Below are 11,972 nucleotides of genomic sequence, written 5' to 3'. Positions count from 1 at the left end.
GCAGTGGATTAGGGAAAGAGCCCCAAGTGGCTACAAAGCTGGGTATTTATTATGGTTTGAGCAGGAAAAAGGACTCTCCAACTTTGGTAGTTATATGATTGGTTCACATTTAGCAGTCAGTTTATGACAAGCCAGGTAACAAAAAGTGCCCAGCTAAAAATATCATTTTGACTAGCTAAACAAAGGTTTCTAACTAACCTTTAATTCGATTGGTCAAGTGCTTGGGGACTTTTCAAGGCTACTAGATTATTGTTTCTGATTTTCAGGGAGGTTTTGGAGTTATTGTATCTCGTTTCCCTGGCCTATAGTTTCATGTTCTGAGAAATAGAAACAGGGTCTAAGCAACTGTGGGACATTCCCAGAAAACGGAAACTCAGGTCTACAGTCTCTTATGAAGCCTGTCATGGCAGTACAACTGCCGCTTGGGCCTTTCACTTTCATGGCTGGTGCCTTTACCCTCTGGGCCATCTTGTCATCCCTTTTAGTGCTATTTTGTTATTTGAAGACATGGGGGTTTGTAGGCAGACTTGATAAATTGTTGCCTACTGACAAACTCGGCAAGAGAGGGGCTGAGGCTTTTGCCGCTTAAAAGAGCGGGCTCTGCTTTCAGCCTGTTTAGTTCTTGCTATGTAAGGCTCAGGCCCAGTGCCTTGAACACACAACTGCTCTGGGCCTGCACCCTCTCCACAGGCCCCCTCCAAGCTTCCTGGAAATTCGGTCTTTCATAATCATCATGTCTGCCTAGATTTCCAAGTGAGGGTTGCTGCCCTAGTGAATGTTAGGTCTTCTACTAGGATGGACTCTCCATTTTGGTTCCCACTAGGATTGCATTTTAACCTCACCCATGTTTCTGGGTCCTTAGTCCCATTCCAAATGCTTTTATTGGTGGAAGTACAAAAGTTTAAAACCTCTGTGGGTCAAGGCTAAGATCTGGCTTATGATCCATGAGGAGTTCAGCCACAGAGGTTCATGGAGTTTCTTTTTTTTCAATTGCCTTTGAGATTCTAGTTTGCTTTACTGGTTGTTAAAGGCCCCAAAGAAAGAAGTATAATGCTATAACGTGACACTGGAGGGCACATTCTTTTCTCCCCACCCACACCATTCCAGTCAACAAGACGGGTGACAAGGCTTTGGCTTTTCTGCCTTCTTTTGTGGCTGTTCACAGCATTGCCCAAGCTCTGGCACAGCTATGTCTGTCTGTCTCTCAGATTTCCCTGTTGTTTTCCCTGACTGTTGCATCTGGCAGGTGTTTTTGAAGGAATGATGGTCTTGTAGTTGTCATTTTCTGAATTTTAGAAAAAGCTAGAAACTTGGAAGTTTGTGAAAAATATTTGGGGTTTTCAATGTTGGCAACTAAAGAAAACATCTTAAAAGCCTCACATATTTCCAGAGGCCAGAGCTGGTCCATCAGACCCTTAAGACACGCTGAGCACTCTATACATAGCCTTTTGGGGTTGAAAAAAATCCCCCCAGAGACCAGCAACTAACTAAGGTAAGGGACCTTGCTCTGCTTGGCCTAGTAGAAAAGACAAGATTCCTGGGGTGTTCTGAGCTCTGTGGCCAAAAGCTTTTCAGTCACTTAACTTTGCGATTGGCGGCTTGGTAGATTTTTAACCATAGTGTACCTTTCACAAGCCAAACCCCAAGCTTGTGCATCTGACTCTGTACCGCATCCAAGTGCCCTGAGTGTCCTTCTCGAGTTGCTTTGGTCCTCTCTCCCTGACTTGGAGCCAGACTTTGTAGGAGATGTACAGAATGTATCCATTTACGGGGAGTAGCAAGGCAGAAGGAAACAAGGGAGGCTACATTGTTGTGTCTTCTGCCTAGTTCCTTCCCCCTCTTCAGACCCTCCTTACTGCTGTGTCACCTAGGGTCCCACCACAGGACAAAGCTCCCTCTTTTAGGCTGCAATGTCTCTGCAAGTGACCAAATGTTTCTCTCTCAATATTCTCTTTGTACAAGATGATGTGACTGGTATTTGCTGCTAATAATAGATTTGTAACAGATGCCCTCATTGTTGGGTGCTGGGTACATGCAGCACAAATTAAAAACCCAAAGACAAAGGGTTCAAGCGCCTGGCACTTGTTACTGCCAGGAACAGGGCCCATGCTGTCCTGGGTAAGGTGAGGGGGCACTCCCGCAAGACTGGGGAATTGAGTTCACAGTGTGGATGGCACTGGAAATGTGGGAGGGAGTCCTGGGAGAGGGGACCAGGAATAAAGAACCAATAGTGGAGAGGGTCCTATGGGCACATGAGACAGGTCTATGGAGAAAATGACAGTATCTAGTCACCGCTGGAGCCAGGAGCATCAAGTAGCAAGGCCAGATACTTCACTGACCTTGGCTTGTGTCACGACTAGATCTCCTCATCAACCTTTCTGTTTTCCACCACAAGACCTTCATCAATGTCAGAGGAGATTGCAGGCACGAACCTTCCGGGTCTAAGCATGAACACCTAGGACTTTTCTTTGCTCCTGCCTCACCCACACAATGCTTTCATCTCCCTCTTCAAGGCAATTTGAGTGTTTCTTGACATCCCCCAATGTGTCTTTTTTACCCTGAAATTGTACTTGCCTGGCAAGTGAGGGAGAGAAGACTGATGACTGTGGAGGAGAGAATGTCTTCCTGTGTCTGTGACCTCCCACATCAATCCACTTGCCCTGGTGTTAAAATTGTGAACAATTCCTGCCCATATGACCCAAGTGCCAGCACTGTGCTGCCCAATGTGTGGTCAAAACAAGTGGACCTCAGCTCTTCGCTGGGGGGGAGGGGGGGATGATGTTGGAAAGAGTCTTACTTGGATTCTCTTGAGGCAGTATCTTCCTTAATGACTCAAGTTGACCTCCATCTCTTATTCCTCTGGTTTGGCTTTCCTGAGTGCTGGATCATAAGCGCACACACCCATATCTTTAAGAAAATATTTGTTTAAATCTTTAAATCTTTAAATCTTTAAATGCCATATTCTCTAGATTTCTATATGTAGTATATCTGAATTACTTGTTTCTACCTATATATTAACTTTCTTTTTTTGTATTTTGCATTTCTTATTCTAACCAGTTTATGAGAGTAGCTTTCAAAAGGACTTGAACTTTACATTACATTATTAAGAATTACATAGGTACAATACCTTAGAAAGAGTTTATACATAGCATGCTGTAAACAAAATATAACCTTAATTTTGTATCAATATATAAATGATCTATACCAATGTAACTAATTATAATCTTAATTTTGTATCAATATACAAAGGTCTATAAAGGTAGATTCAACAATCTATCCCTTTTTCCTATTTATTCCTTTATTATTTCTATATCCCCATTTTTTTTGTCTAAATAAAAAGGAATGATACAGTAAAATTATCTACAAAAATTAAGCAATTTTTTTTTTTAAGTTTTCCACAATGTCCAGCTTGGTTGTATTTGGGAGTTTTAGGATTAAGTATTTTTGAGTTCAAAGTTGTGTAAAATGTTCATGTTAGTCTCCTATGAACTCAGCACTTTGAATGTCCTAAGCAGTCTGTAGTCTGAAGCTGATCGTTGGATGTTGTTTGTCAGGTTGGCTGCAATCCTGACGAGGCAGAACATAACAGTCAACTCAAAGGTGTTCACTGTGCAGAACTAGGCAGCAGAAGAAACATGGAGCAGTTGTTTTTAGTGGTTGCTGTTACACAATCCAGGTGTTGGATTTGTAGTTTCGGGACCCGTCATCTTCTTAGAAACCTAAAGGGTCACTGTTAGGAATGATAGAAAAACTAAACATTTTAAGTGCCATATTCACCAGATCTCAGAAGGGTTTGAGGACCATAATCTACTGAGTACATATGAGGTATACAAACTTTGTTTCTAGTTACTTGCTTCAGACTCAAAACTAGAAACATACACAGAAAGCTGGATGAAGCTTATTTCTAGAAGTAGTTAATAACCACTAATAACACTACAGAAAGTTTATATATATATACGTGATAATTGTATTATAATTATAATGATAAGTTTTATAATTGAGATAATAAACCTTAAAAAAAATTAGAGAGTCAAATGGAACCCAAAGAATTATGAGATCAGTGGCAACAGAATAATCTCTTATTTTTTTGTTTTCCTCTGCCCCATACCAGGTGGCTCTTCTGATATGAGACAGAGAATTTGAATGTTTCTTAAACAAGCATGCATAGATTTAGAGAAGGAGAGAGCAACGCTCCAACCCCAAAGCCAGCTTTAATTTTTAATTGAATTGGGACCACATAAAGATCATTTGCCACATATGTCTATAGAAAGTAGAAGAGACAAGATAGAGGTGGGCAAAAACACTTGGCCATATTACTTTTTTTTTTTTCACATTTTCTCTTGATAATCTGTCCTTTATCTTCAGCTATTTCATTTGTCCAGTGGTCTCCATATTTCTTAGTTAGATGTTTTTATTCTCCTGGAAAGATAAAAACAAAACCCTGTCCCAATCCTAACTCTGAGGCGTGTTTTTTTTGTTTGTTTGTTTTTAATTAGGGCAAAATGGTTTTTTGGGTTTTTTTTTTTGGCAATAGAAAAAATATTATCTCTCAATTAAAAAATTTAAAAAGTTCTTTTGAAAATGTGAAATTAAATATATGTTTAGGTACATTTATTTTTAGATTAGACATTCACTTTAAATTTTAACCTGCCTTTTGTAAGTGGCTTTTAAAATTAAATCATTGTAGTTCTTTTGTGCCTGCCTCTGTCTCCCAAGTGTTGGGATCAAAGGCATAAGCCTTCTGAGTGCTGGGATTAAAGGTGTGAACCACTACACCTGGATCTAAGTTTTTTTCTACTGGGAACTTGATTTCTATTAGGCTGACCTTGAACTCAGAGATCTGCATGTTTCTGTCTCCTGAGTGTTGGGATCAAAGGTGGGCTTAGGCCTCCCAAGTGCATTAAAGGATTAAAGGTGTGTGATAGGCCCAACCACACCAAAGAAAACAGGATTTTACAGTTCACAGTTTTGGGGTTCACAATGGGATCACATATCCTGCAGCATGTGAAGGCTGAAAGACAACCTGAAGTGCACCTCAGGAACAATGTGTCTTTTGAGATCAGATCTATCTTTGGTTGGAGTTCTCTAATTAGTCTAGACTGTCTGATCAGCAAGCCCTTGAAATCGGCTTGTTTCTCCTTGTGGCACTGGGATCACAAACATGGCACCGTGCCAGTCATTTTCTGTATGGATTCCAGGGATTGAATTTAGGTCTTCCTGCTTTGGGGAGACAAGCAGTTTTATGTCTCCCCAGCCCTTTACTTTTAAAAGTCAAATCTGTTTCCTTTTAACAGATGTCAGCTGAACACCCCTGAAGTGCTCAGCCATTATCTGACAGCTTCTTTTACTGCAGGCTCATGGCGAAGGGCAGTGAGAAGAGAAGGGGCTGTGTGCACGTGCATGCACCTCTTCTGTGAGATCTGAAGCTCCCAGATACTGTTATATTTCAACTTTTCTTTTAGTGTAATAAAATACAGGATTTACTCATCTTAACTATTTCAACTCTGAAGTATATAGTGCTGTGAAACAGATATCAATAACTTTTTCATCTTGCAAGCCCAAGTTTCTGTACTCACCGAACACTACCTAGGATTACTTTTGAATATCATTCCAAAGTTCAGCTTTAAGGAAAATGTGAGCTGTCTGCACAGGTGACCAAGATCCTATGTCCTCTTCTACATCCTGTTGTTTAAGAGTGGCTAACCGTCTTTTTCAGCTAGCTCTCTGTCCTCTACCCATGGTGTGGTCCTACCAAGCTCCTAGGTTTGTCATCAGCAGGAAGAGAAAGAATAAATTCTGGCCCCAAAGAGAATTGTTCCTCAGCTCCCTAGCATTTCCTGGCCCAAAGTAGGTTAACTTCTTCATTGTGGGTTCATACTCTTTAATGCTATAGACTCTACAGACAGGGAGGAGAGTCTCAGGGGCCTAGAAAAGACTGACTATTCTAGGTCCAGCTCTCTTAACGTATCAGAGTACACCAGCTTCCACCATTCCTACTATCTGCCTTGCCAGTTCTCTGCACAGTTACATGTAAAGAGTTATTCCATCAGAGTATTTTGGGCCTCATTTTGCTTGTCTGTGTTTCCTGTCACATTTCAGCTCCTGTGATGTGGTGTTGACCTTGCAGGCATTCGATGGTTCAGAACTTGCTGGCTTTGTGAAGTCCCCATTCCTTGCTCTTCCTGGTCTCAGGAGGACGCTTCTGAAGCATCCCCGATATGCTTTCTCTTCTGGGTGCCCCCTGGGCCCTAACGGTGCTTCAGTGAGTCTACCAGGAGGGTGGGAACCAAATGAAGCACGGCTTCCTCTGAATACCCAGAGCTAGTATAGCCACTGGCTGAGGGTGGGCCTTTAAGAGACTTTCTGGCTTATTTTTTCAGGAAAAAAAAAAAAAAAAACCCAAGTGGCAGATGATGCTCTGCAGTGAGAGAGAGGACCCAGACGACACAGTGGCTCAGGATTAGGAGGCCCCAGTGAATGTTTGTTTCTTTGTTTGTTTTTCAAGAGAGGGTTTTTTTCTGTGTGTGCCCTGGCTGTCATGGAACTCACTTGGTAGACAAGGCTGGCCTAGAATTTACACAAATCCTCCTACCTCTGCCTCCCAATAGTTTTTAATGGAGGGTTCAGCAGCGGTTTTAGAGGCCTGGGGTCATGGTTGAGGCTGTGGCTGTGGTCAAGGCTGCAGGACTCATGGAGGAAAAAACAAAGACAAGGAGTAGATTCCCATCACCAAGCTGGACCACCTGGTCAAAGACATGAAAGATCAAGTCTCTGGAGGAGGTCTACCTGTTCTCCTGCCCACTAAAGGGATTAGCAGGCTTGGTGGGCCACAACTGTAATCTCAGCACTCAGGGAGGTAGAGGCAGACGGATCTCTGCGAGCTGAACAAAGTGAGTCCAGGACACTGAGGCTACACAAAGAAACCCTGTCTTGAAAAAAAAAAAAAAAAAAAGAAAGAAAGAAAAAGAAAAAGAATTGGAGTTCGAGATTATTGACTTTCCTAGGTCATCCTAAAGGACAAAGCTCAGAAATCATGCCAGTGCAGAAGCAGACTCAGGCTGGCTAGTGGACCAGGTTGCCACTATTGGGGACAACAATGATCTTGTTGGTGTTAAGTGCTCCAAGAAGGTTGTTACTGCCATCAGAGGGGCCATCATCTTGGCCAAGCTTTCCACCATCCCTATGGGGAGAGGCTATAGGAAAACAAGATTGACAAGCTCCACACTGTTCTGAGCAGACTGAGTTCAAGGCCAGCCTGGAATAGAGCAAGTTTCAGGTAAAGAATAGTTTAGATCCAGGCATGGTGGTACATGCCTTTAATCCCAAACAATGAAGGTAAAGTTAGTTTGTAGAAGGAAGCACCCATGTTTGAAAGTGATGTCTAATGGAGTGGCAGAAACAGTGACAGATCAGAGAAAGACTTAACAGAGTAGGATACACCCAATTCTCATGAGAAGAAAGAGAAAAGGGAAGCTCCTGAAGGGGCAATAGGAGTTTTACTGGGACAGTAATAGAGAGGCAGGTAGCAGAGAGAGAGAACTCAGATGAAGACCGAAGTAGCCAGAAAATGAGGAGTAGGAGATTAGAGCAAATGGTTGGCGTTAGTTTGAGGCCACGCAGAGCAATTCAGAGGCCAAGAGAAAAACCAGATTGAATCAGTAAGCTTGGAGAGCAGTTTTAATCAGAACAGCTGAGTTGAACCAGCCATTCCAGAGCTCAATAAGAACAGAAAGGGTAAGCTTATTAAGCAGTAGGTCTCAGAGGCTGAACACATTCTAGGCCTAGGTTAGATTGTATGGAGGCTAGAAGCTTCCAGGACGAGGCCTAGGTTAGCAGAAGGAGGCAGTAAGCCTTCCAGATAACAACTGAACAAGGAGAATAAAAGTTTCTTTTACACCCGACCTCTGGATGTAGACTGTGTTCACCAAGTCTCCTTATCAGGAATTCAGTGATCATCCTATGAAATCCAACACCAGAGTCTCTGTTCAGAGGATCCAAGCTCTAGCTGTGGTTACCACATAAGGGTTTTTACATGAGAAAAGTAAAGTGAATTAAGTCTTTAAAAAAAAAAAGAAACTTTCTGCATATGGGACCCCAAGTGCAGTTCCCAGCAGCACCCCCATGGAGGCTCACAATTGTTTATAACCCCAGTTCTAGCGGATCCAACAACCTCTGATGGCCTCCTCCGTCACCAGGCTCTCTAGTACACATTTCAGCAAACACTCATATACATAAAATAAACAGGAAAAAAGGCATTCTGAGAACAAGTGGACTGGAGCAATGAAGCATAAATGAAGTGTCATAGCCTTTTTTTCACCCCTCCTCCTTTCCTTATTCTCTTTCTTCTCTTCTCCTTCTTCTTCCCTCTCCACTTCCCCACTACATGGAATTTGACTTTAAAACAGGAACAAAGTTCAATCTAAGGGTGAAGGTAATTGTAACATAGGTGGAGGAGGGAATTCCGGGCTTAATAGGTACAATTGGAAGAGGGTTTTAACCTCAAGTTGGGTGTGGATTAAGTGTGAGATTGTTAGGAAGGTGAATGACTTGAGGGTGTGAGGTTAAGTTGGGCAGACTGTAGGGAAAAAGCAAGCAAAGGAGAGAGAAAAGTACTTCCTGCTACAGAGGCTCAAGGCCAAGTAGAATGTGCCATGTTTGTAGAGCTTTAAGAAACTGAACAGCTCTTAGGGCATGGCACAAAATGACAATGGTAAGAGAGGAGACCTAAGAAAGAGGGACAGGATTCAGCGTCCTATGATCAGCAGAGAGGCTGGTTTTATTTGAAAGCATAGGAAGAGTGATTGGGGAGTGTGAGAGTAGAGTGACAGTCATGTTTCTGTTAGGAAGTCACCCCATCTGCAAAGTAGGGTAGGAGGAATGGTGGGGGAAAAAAACAGAGTTTGTGTGTAAGGGCCTGGCTCATTCACTGTGTGGTAGGGTGCAATTGTCAGAGTACAGGGACAAGAGAGGCTCATATTTTCAAACAAGTTGGGGTACAAGCTCAAATCACAGAAGTGTACATTGCTGCCATTGTACTTCACATCAGCCACTTGTCTTCCTCAGGCCTCAGCGGGAAGCTTTGGACAGGTATTAGGGCTGTCTGGCTGTGAGTAGAGAGACGTAGGAGAATGTGGGCCAAAGCTGCCTTCCCTGCCATCAGAGGGTCCGTGGAAAAGGAGAGAAACTCAAGGAGACCAAGCAAAAGACAGCAGGTGAAGAGTTTAAGTTAGCCTGGGTGACTCCATTTTGAAATAAGGAGCCATCTTGACCAGGAGCTGAACTCAGGTACCAGGAAATATCACAGAATGTGCACCTGGCAGAAGACAAAGTTAGCTCTCTAAGCAACTTTGGAAATATTACAGAATAAATGTTTAGTAAGAGAGAGAGAGAGAGAGAGAGAGAGAGAGAGAGAATTACCTTGGCAATTGTGATTATGTAAATGGTCACCTCTCCCCTATGGCTTTTACCCAATTCTGTAATGTCAAGGCATGAACCCTTCTGCTTTCTCTCATGGAAACATGAACTCCCGTGCTTGCTGTCATGGAAACCCCCTGCTTACAGTCTTTCCCCTTAAAAACCCTGCTCACTCAGTGCTCAGGGTCTCACTTCTCTACTGCTGTGTCAGTGAGACTTGGGTCCTGAGTTTGATTGCTCTCATAATAAAGCTCTCTTGTTATTGCATTGAGTTGTCTCCTGGTGGTCTCTGAGGGTCCCGTGATCCTGGCATTACATAGGGTCAAACAAATGAGCATTCCTGAACAGTCTTGTATGCTGCTAAGACAACCTTCCCCTGGGATGAGCATTCAGCAAATATATGAATTAGCTTGAGGCCTTCCCACCCTGCAATTTCTCCCCCCGCCCCATAATCTTGGGGTAAGGAAATTTGTATTTTCAAAAGCAAATTCAAAATGATAATTTTTATCCTTGAAAGATAAGCATGAGAAAGACAAAAACAAAAGCAAAAAACCAAAAAAGTATCTCACAGTGTGAGTAAAAGGAGGTCAAGTAGACAAAATTATCTGTGGGGTATAGAAATATTGAAATATTGTTTATATCTGAGAGCAATCCCCAGGAGGCTGAGATAAAACTCAAACCTTCCATGAGGGCAGAAATATGCACTGTGTGTGTGTGTGTGTGTGTGTGTGTGTGTGTGTAGTGTGCCTCAAGCCCCTGTGTGTTAGGATCTGTTCACTTGGCTCTCACTGGCCTGACACTCACCAAGTGTCAGGCTGACCTTTGAGCCCTAAGGATCCACCTGTCTCTACATCCCTAATAAGAGATTACAAGTCTGTGACACCTTGCCCTGCCCCCCCCCTTCTTCCCAACCAGGTTCTTCTGTACATCAGACCCAAATAGATTCTCATGCTTACATCTGAATTTTCACCCCCAAGTCTGCAGGGCAACCTCTGTGACCACTAAGACATCTCCCCCGGCTGTTCCTGAGTTTCGTTCCTTCTGGACTACCGTAGTTCACCAATCTCCCCCCAGAAACATGGTCGAAAGACCCTGAAAGACCCCAGTCTCACCCTAAGTTAAACATAGCTAACGCCATTTTGTGGGACACCACTGTTTTGTAAAACTCTGTAGGCTAGATGGGAAACTGAAAAATTACTAAGAAACCCAGCTGTGTCACCCACTTGGGATATCTGCGGTCAGGCTGCCCCAGTCAAACTAAAAACAGTTTGTATTAATCACCCTCATGGATATCTGTGAGACTGTTCCAGTTAAGATAAGGGTCCTAAGGAAAACAACAGGTGGCGGGCCAAATTAAGGGGGTCATCATGACTGTTTCGACCACCCAGTTCCTGGAATCTTGGTGTCCCTGCCAAACTTTGACGCAAATCGTGGTCTCATGTAAATGTACCAATCAGCCCCCTGTAACCATGCTTCTCGCTTCTGTACCCACGCTTCTGCTCTAAAACCCTATAAAAACCCCAGCTTTCCACCCAGGGGGCGCACAAGTCCTCCGAGTGACTCTGCTGCCCCGGGTACCCGTGTATCAAAATAAAAGCCTCTTGCTGTTTGCATCCGAACGCCTGGCCTCATTGTTCCTTGGGAGGGGGTCTCTCAGACGAAAGATACCCTCCAGGGGTCTTTCAACCCAAGTTTCCATTCATGTATTTTATTTGTTTTGTTGTTTGTTTTTTGAGACAGGCTGGGCTTAAAGTCTCAGTTTTCCTGCCTCTTTCTCGCCAGTGCTGGGATTAGAAGCCTGCCTGAGTCACCCTGCTTGGCTCCTTAACCGAATGTGTAACATTCTTTCAGAACCTCGGGCTACCTTCTGTTAGGTGCTCGGGGCAAACATTTCAGTCACCCACTGTCATTTTTTATTTTTAAATTTAATTAATTTCTTTTGAGACAGGGTCTCAAGAAGCCCACCCTGCCTTTGAACTCCTGGTCCCTCTGCGTCTCCTTCCCCATGGCTGGGATGAGTGATACACCGTACTCCCAGGGCTTCTTACCCAAGAGGCAAGCACTCTCCCCACAACCCAGCCAGCCCCCTCAGCTCTTTATCCACCAGCCTTCCTCAAGTTCCTCCCACATTCCTTCCCCTTCATCCTGGTGTCAGTTCAGATACCATCTTTCCCAGACCAACTTCTTAAAATCCTGTAGGAGTCACGCAGTGGATTAGCATTGAATTTTTAGTGATTCCAATAACAGCATGCTTTTTTTGTTTTTTTTTTTGCATTAATAATAAACTTTGCCCCTGGGCTATACTTACCACACTGAGACCCTGCTCTTGTTTGTTATCGCTATATTAACTGGCGGTGGGGGTATGGGCGAGGGCGGGGGCATGGTAAGCAGTGGGAAGAATAAAGGATGTTGGCTGTCTCTTTCTCTTCTGAGTTTGATGGCTAACCCTCAAACTTAGTAAAGCACAGCGAGGCTGTGCTGTCTGCCTAAGAACTTCCTTTATTAGGGATATCTTTCTTTCTTTCTTTCTTTCTTTCTTTCTTTCTTTCTTTCTTTCT

Source organism: Psammomys obesus, unplaced genomic scaffold (genome assembly GCF_907164565.1).
Source record: "Psammomys obesus unplaced genomic scaffold, mPsaObe1.curated_primary_1811, whole genome shotgun sequence".
Taxonomy (NCBI): domain Eukaryota; kingdom Metazoa; phylum Chordata; class Mammalia; order Rodentia; family Muridae; genus Psammomys; species Psammomys obesus.
This window is presented reverse-complemented; position numbering follows the sequence as displayed.